Here is a 7862-nt window from a genome sequence, read left to right as displayed (position 1 = left end):
GGTATTCTTCCTTCAGCTAAAACATGCATGTGGAACCTAGAGTATGATCAACCATGTGATCGGGAGACATGTTCAAACATGTCTCAGTTTTCGTACCCTGGTACTCGGGTGCATCATTCCAGACACTTTACTAACACTCTCACAACTTGGAGAGTCAGTCCCTTTAACCTCCTGTTTGGCCCAGTTTGCAATTTCTGCGGAAGATGAACAGGAATAGCGAGAACCAATGAGAGACTAGCTGGAGGTGTCTGGACGGGCAAATTTAACTCTCATTTCCCACCAGGAAGAGGAATTAACCAAAGGCTCAGCGTGCCGTGCCGGAACCAGATTAGGGCCTGAAGCCATCCTGCGGTGTTGCGGCCAGCTCACAAGAAAGCGAGTTGAAGAAAGGAGCTCAGGGGCACTGTAATTCACAAACCTGCAGAGTTATAAATGACAGCTATCGTCCAAAAATATACTGAAGTAAGGCTGCCAAGAGGACTTGAAAGCGGCGCAGAATTGCAGGAAACCGATTTCAGGAGGTAGACTGGAATTGCATTGAAAGCATAGGAAAAGAGGCAGAACGTCCACAATGATGCACTTGGCCAAAAAGGGCGTATGCGTTTTTTCCTGAATATATTCAGGAAAAAACGCATACGCCCTTTTTGGCCAACCAAGCAAGCTTGCAAAGGAAATCTGCACTACAATGAAGTCTCACATCCCCCCGGTCAAAAGGGCCATCTGAAAAAAGTGTAAAATCCAGAAAGGCAGGACAGGCCATGGAGAACTGGGAGCCTTGTTATGCTGATGGGCGGGATGTAAATTGCCAACAGACACTCGGGAGAAGTGTATGGTGTTTCCTGAAACATCTAAAAAACAAAGCAACAGAGCCTAGGGCACTTCCACTTAGTGTCCTATAGCTTAGGGAAATTAAATTCAAAAAGACACAGCCATGCCAAAGTTTGGGACGGCTCTGTTTACAAGAACCTCGTTTACAGTACAAGTTCAACATCGCAGAAAGTGAAAAATGGATAAAGAAGTTGTGGTATTTACTTACAAAGCAATATCACTCAGCAATGAAATCTATGTCATCAGGCCCTTAGGAGCACAATGAGTGGATTAAGGTACGATGATTCTAACTGAAATAAGTAACACAGAAAAAGAAACATCATAAGATATCACTAATACACGGAATGTAAACTTGGCTACACAGGAACTGAATTACAAAACATAACAGGGTCTCAAATTTAGAAAACCAACTTATGCTTGCTTAAGGGGAAAGGTGAGTTGGGGTGCTGCATAAAACCAGAGATTGAAATGAGCACAGATAAAGTTCCTTAAGCCAAATATGGAATAGACAAGAGCTACTCCTTGCTCGACGAAATGGACTCAACACCGCATATTAAACGCCTAAGAATGTACCTGACTAGTAAGTATCTTAAAACCTATGGATTGCTATGTCTCCGAAAGTGAATCAAGCATGTGTACAGGGGCATAAACGCAGCAGTGATAGGATTGGAGAGGTTCGGTGAGCAAATGAAGACCCTTTGAAGTCATATTGCATGGTACCCATTCCACGGGTTTCAACTACCCAGGTTTAAGGTATTCTTCCTTCAGCTAAAACATGCATGTGGAACCTAGAGTATGATCAACCATGTGATCGGGAGACGTGTTCAAATATGTCTCAGTTTTCCTCACCTGGTACTCGGGTGCAACATTCCAGACGCTTTACTAACACTCTCACCACTTGGAGAGTCAGTCCCTTTAACCTCCTCTTTGGCCCAGTTTGCAATTTCTGCGGAAGATGAACAGGAATAGCGAGAACCAATGAGAGACTAGCTGGAGGTGTCTGGACGGGCAAATTTAACTCTCATTTCCCACCAGGAAGAGGAAGTAACTAAGGGCTCACCGTGCCACGCCGGAACCAGATTAGGGCCTGAAGCCATCCAGTGGTGTTGCGGCCAGCTCACAAGAAAGCGAGTTGAAGAAAGGAGCTCAAGGTCACTGTAATTCACAAACCTGCAGAGTTATAAATGACAGCTATCGTCCAAAAATATACTGAAGTAAGGCTGCCGAGAGGACTTGAAAGCGGGGCAGAATTGCAGGAAACCGATTTCAGGAGGTAGACTGGAATTGCATTGAAAGCATAGGAAAAGAGGCAGAACGTCCACAATGATGCACTTGGCCAAAAAGGGCGTATGCGTTTTTTCCTAAATATATTCAGGAAAAAACGCATACGCCCTTTTTGGCCAACCAAGCAAGCTTGCAAAGCAAATCTGCACTACAATGAAGTCTCACATCCCCCCGGTCAAAAGGGTCATCTGAAAAAAGTGTAAAATCCAGAAAGGCAGGACAGGCCATGGAGAACTGGGAGCCTTGTTATGCTGATGGGCGGGATGTAAATTGCCAACAGACACTCGGGAGAAGTGTATGGTGTTTCCTGAAACATCTATAAAACAAAGCAACAGAGCCTAGGGCACTTCCACTTATGGTCTTATAGCTTAGGGAAATTAAAATCAAAAAGACACAGCCACCTGAAAGTTTGGCACGGCTCTGTTTACAAGAACCTCGTTTACAGTACAAGTTCAACATCGCAGAAAGTGAAAAATGGATAAAGAAGTTGTGGTATTTACTTACAAAGCAATATCACTCAGCAATGAAATCTATGTCATCAGGCCCTTAGGAGCACAATGAGTGGATTCAGGTACGATGATTCTAACTGAAATAAGTAACACAGAAAAAGAAACATCATAAGATATCAGTAATACACGGAATGTAAACTTGGCTACACAGTAACTGAATTACAAAACAAAACAGGGTCTCAAATTTAGAAAACCAACTTATGCTTGCTTAAGGGGAAAGGTGAGTTGGGGTGCTGCATAAAACCAGAGATTGAAATGAGCACAGATAAAGTTCCTTAAGCCAAATATGGAATAGACAAGAGCTACTCCTTGCTCGACGAAATGGACTCAACACCGCATATTAAACGCCTAAGAATGTACCTGACTAGTAAGTATCTTAAAACCTATGGATTGCTATGTCTCCGAAGGGGAATCAAGCATGTGTACAGGGGCATAAACGCAGCAGTGATAGGATTGGAGAGGTTCGGTGAGCAAATGAAGACCCTTTGAAGTCATATTGCATGGTAACCATTCCACGGGTTTCTACTACCCAGGTTTAAGGTATTCTTCCTTCAGCTAAAACATGCATGTGGAACCTAGAGTATGATCAACCATGTGATCGGGAGACATGTTCAAACATGTCTCAGTTTTCGTACCCTGGTACTCGGGTGCATCATTCCAGACACTTTACTAACACTCTCACAACTTGGAGAGTCAGTCCCTTTAACCTCCTGTTTGGCCCAGTTTGCAATTTCTGCGGAAGATGAACAGGAATAGCGAGAACCAATGAGAGACTAGCTGGAGGTGTCTGGACGGGCAAATTTAACTCTCATTTCCCACCAGGAAGAGGAATTAACCAAAGGCTCAGCGTGCCGTGCCGGAACCAGATTAGGGCCTGAAGCCATCCTGCGGTGTTGCGGCCAGCTCACAAGAAAGCGAGTTGAAGAAAGGAGCTCAGGGGCACTGTAATTCACAAACCTGCAGAGTTATAAATGACAGCTATCGTCCAAAAATATACTGAAGTAAGGCTGCCAAGAGGACTTGAAAGCGGCGCAGAATTGCAGGAAACCGATTTCAGGAGGTAGACTGGAATTGCATTGAAAGCATAGGAAAAGAGGCAGAACGTCCACAATGATGCACTTGGCCAAAAAGGGCGTATGCGTTTTTTCCTGAATATATTCAGGAAAAAACGCATACGCCCTTTTTGGCCAACCAAGCAAGCTTGCAAAGGAAATCTGCACTACAATGAAGTCTCACATCCCCCCGGTCAAAAGGGCCATCTGAAAAAAGTGTAAAATCCAGAAAGGCAGGACAGGCCATGGAGAACTGGGAGCCTTGTTATGCTGATGGGCGGGATGTAAATTGCCAACAGACACTCGGGAGAAGTGTATGGTGTTTCCTGAAACATCTAAAAAACAAAGCAACAGAGCCTAGGGCACTTCCACTTAGTGTCCTATAGCTTAGGGAAATTAAATTCAAAAAGACACAGCCATGCCAAAGTTTGGGACGGCTCTGTTTACAAGAACCTCGTTTACAGTACAAGTTCAACATCGCAGAAAGTGAAAAATGGATAAAGAAGTTGTGGTATTTACTTACAAAGCAATATCACTCAGCAATGAAATCTATGTCATCAGGCCCTTAGGAGCACAATGAGTGGATTAAGGTACGATGATTCTAACTGAAATAAGTAACACAGAAAAAGAAACATCATAAGATATCACTAATACACGGAATGTAAACTTGGCTACACAGGAACTGAATTACAAAACATAACAGGGTCTCAAATTTAGAAAACCAACTTATGCTTGCTTAAGGGGAAAGGTGAGTTGGGGTGCTGCATAAAACCAGAGATTGAAATGAGCACAGATAAAGTTCCTTAAGCCAAATATGGAATAGACAAGAGCTACTCCTTGCTCGACGAAATGGACTCAACACCGCATATTAAACGCCTAAGAATGTACCTGACTAGTAAGTATCTTAAAACCTATGGATTGCTATGTCTCCGAAAGTGAATCAAGCATGTGTACAGGGGCATAAACGCAGCAGTGATAGGATTGGAGAGGTTCGGTGAGCAAATGAAGACCCTTTGAAGTCATATTGCATGGTACCCATTCCACGGGTTTCAACTACCCAGGTTTAAGGTATTCTTCCTTCAGCTAAAACATGCATGTGGAACCTAGAGTATGATCAACCATGTGATCGGGAGACGTGTTCAAATATGTCTCAGTTTTCCTCACCTGGTACTCGGGTGCAACATTCCAGACGCTTTACTAACACTCTCACCACTTGGAGAGTCAGTCCCTTTAACCTCCTCTTTGGCCCAGTTTGCAATTTCTGCGGAAGATGAACAGGAATAGCGAGAACCAATGAGAGACTAGCTGGAGGTGTCTGGACGGGCAAATTTAACTCTCATTTCCCACCAGGAAGAGGAAGTAACTAAGGGCTCACCGTGCCACGCCGGAACCAGATTAGGGCCTGAAGCCATCCAGTGGTGTTGCGGCCAGCTCACAAGAAAGCGAGTTGAAGAAAGGAGCTCAAGGTCACTGTAATTCACAAACCTGCAGAGTTATAAATGACAGCTATCGTCCAAAAATATACTGAAGTAAGGCTGCCGAGAGGACTTGAAAGCGGGGCAGAATTGCAGGAAACCGATTTCAGGAGGTAGACTGGAATTGCATTGAAAGCATAGGAAAAGAGGCAGAACGTCCACAATGATGCACTTGGCCAAAAAGGGCGTATGCGTTTTTTCCTGAATATATTCAGGAAAAAACGCATACGCCCTTTTTGGCCAACCAAGCAAGCTTGCAAAGGAAATCTGCACTACAATGAAGTCTCACTTCCCCCCGGTCAAAAGGGTCATCTGAAAAAAGTGTAAAATCCAGAAAGGCAGGACAGGCCATGGAGAACTGGGAGCCTTGTTATGCTGATGGGCGGGATGTAAATTGCCAACAGACACTTGGGAGAAGTGTATGGTGTTTCCTGAAACATCTAAAAAACAAAGCAACCGAGCCTAGGGCACTTCCACTTATGGTCCTATAGCTTAGGGAAATTAAAATCAAAAAGACACAGCCACCCGAAAGTTTGGGACGCCTCTGTTAACAAGAACCTCGTTTACCGTACAAGTTCAATATCACAGAAAGTGAAAAATGGATAAAGAACTTGCGGTACTTACGTACAATGCAGTATCACTCAGCAATGAAATCTATGTCATCAGGCCCTTAGCAGCACAATGAGTGGATTCAGGTATGATGATTCTAACTGAAATAAGTCACACAGAAAAAGAAACATCATAAGATATCAGTAATATACGGAATAAACTTGGCTACACAGGAAATGAATTACAGAACAGAACAGGGTCTCAAATTTAGAAAACCAACTTATGCTTGCTTAAGGGTAAAGGTGAGTTGGGGTGCTGCATAAAACCAGAGATTGAAATGAGCACAGATAAAGTTCCTTAAGCCAAATATGGAATAGACAAGAGCTACTCCTTGCTCAATGAAATGGACTCAACACCGCATATTAAACGCCTAAGAATGTACCTGACTAGTAAGTATCTTAAAAGCTATGGATTGCTATGTCTCCGAAAGGAAATCAAGCATGAGTACAGGGGCATAAGCGCAGCAGTGATAGGATTGGAGAGGTTCGGTGAGCAAATGAAGACCCTTTGAAGTCATATTGCATGGTACCCATTCCACGGGTTTCAACTACCCAGGTTTAAGGTATTCTTCCTTCAGCTAAAACATGCATGTGGAACCTAGAGTATGATCAACCATGTGAACGGGAGACATGTTCAAATATGTCTCAGTTTTCGTACCCTGGTACTCGGGTGCAACATTCCAGACGCTTTACTAACACTCTCCCGACTTGGAGAGTCAGTCCCTTTAACCTCCTGTTTCGCCCAGTTTGCAATTTCTGCGGAAGATGAACAGGAATAGCGAAAACCAATGACAGACTAGCTGGAGGTGTCTGGACGGGCAAATTTAACTCTCATTTCCCACCAGGAAGAGGAATTAACCAAAGGCTTAGCGTGCCGTGCCGGAACCAGATTAGGGCCTGAAGCCATCCTGCGGTGTTGCGGCCAGCTCACAAGAAAGCGAGTTGAAGAAAGGAGCTCAGGGGCACTGTAATTCACAAACCTGCAGAGTTATAAATGACAGCTATCGTCCAAAAATAGACTGAAGTAAGGCTGCCAAGAGGACTTGAAAGCGGGGCAGAATTGCAGGAAACCGATTTCAGGAGGTAGACTGGAATTGCATTGAAAGCATAGGAAAAGAGGCAGAACGTCCACAATGATGCACTTGGCCAAAAAGGGCGTATGCGTTTTTTCCTGAATATATTCAGGAAAAAACGCATACGCCCTTTTTGGCCAACCAAGCAAGCTTGCAAAGGGAATCTGCACTACAATGAAGTCTCACTTCCCCCCGGTCAAAAGGGCCATCTGAAAAAAGTGTAAAATCCAGAAAGGCAGGACAGGCCATGGAGAACTGGGAGCCTTGTTATGCTGATGGGCGGGATGTAAATTGCCAACAGACACTCGGGAGAAGTGTATGGTGTTTCCTGAAACATCTAAAAAACAAAGCAACAGAGCCTAGGGCACTTCCACTTATGGTCCTATAGCTTAGGGAAATTAAAATCAAAAAGACACAGCCACCCCAAAGTTTGGAATGGCTCTGTTTACAAGAACCTCGTTTACAGTACAAGTTCAACATCGCAGAAAGTGAAAAATGGATAAAGTAGTTGTGGTATTTACGTATAAAGCAATATCACTCAGCAAAGAAATCTATGTCATCAGGCCCTTAGCAGCACAATGAGTGGATTCAGGTACGATGATTCTAACTGAAATAAGTCACACAGAAAAAGAAACATCATAAGATATCACTAATACACGGAATGTAAACTTGGCTACACAGGAACTGAATTACAGAACAGAACAGGGTCTCAAATTTAGAAAACCAACTTATGCTTGCTTAAGGGGAAAGGTGAGTTGGGGTGCTGCATAAAACCAGAGATCGAAATGAGCACAGATAAAGTTCCTTAAGCCAAATATGGAATAGACAAGAGCTACTCCTTGCTCAACGAAATGGACTCAACACCGCATATTAAACGCCTAAGAATGTACCTGACTAGTAAGTATCTTAAAACCTATGGATTGCTATGTCTCCGAAAGAGAATCAAGCATGTGTACAGGGGCATAAACGCAGCAGTGATAGGATTGGAGAGGTTCGGTGAGCAAATGAAGACCCTTTGAAGTCATATTGCATG

General features: G+C 43.7%; 1 long non-coding RNA gene across 1 annotated transcript in view; it reads right to left on the bottom strand.

Annotated features, from left to right (window-relative positions):
* Positions 1-2613: 2613 nt before the first annotated feature.
* The window catches only part of LOC307181371, a 142560-nt gene continuing 137311 nt past the window's right edge, over positions 2614-7862 (bottom strand). Inside the window, exon 3 of the long non-coding RNA XR_013826607.1 lies at positions 2614-2694. This is a non-coding gene — a long non-coding RNA (uncharacterized lncRNA). The remainder of the gene's footprint in view (positions 2695-7862) is intronic.

This window comes from Stenella coeruleoalba (assembly GCF_951394435.1).
Source record: "Stenella coeruleoalba genome assembly, contig: scaffold_218, whole genome shotgun sequence".
Lineage (NCBI taxonomy): Eukaryota > Metazoa > Chordata > Mammalia > Artiodactyla > Delphinidae > Stenella > Stenella coeruleoalba.
Note: the sequence above shows the minus strand (reverse complement) of the source record. Positions and strands in the feature narration are given on the sequence as shown.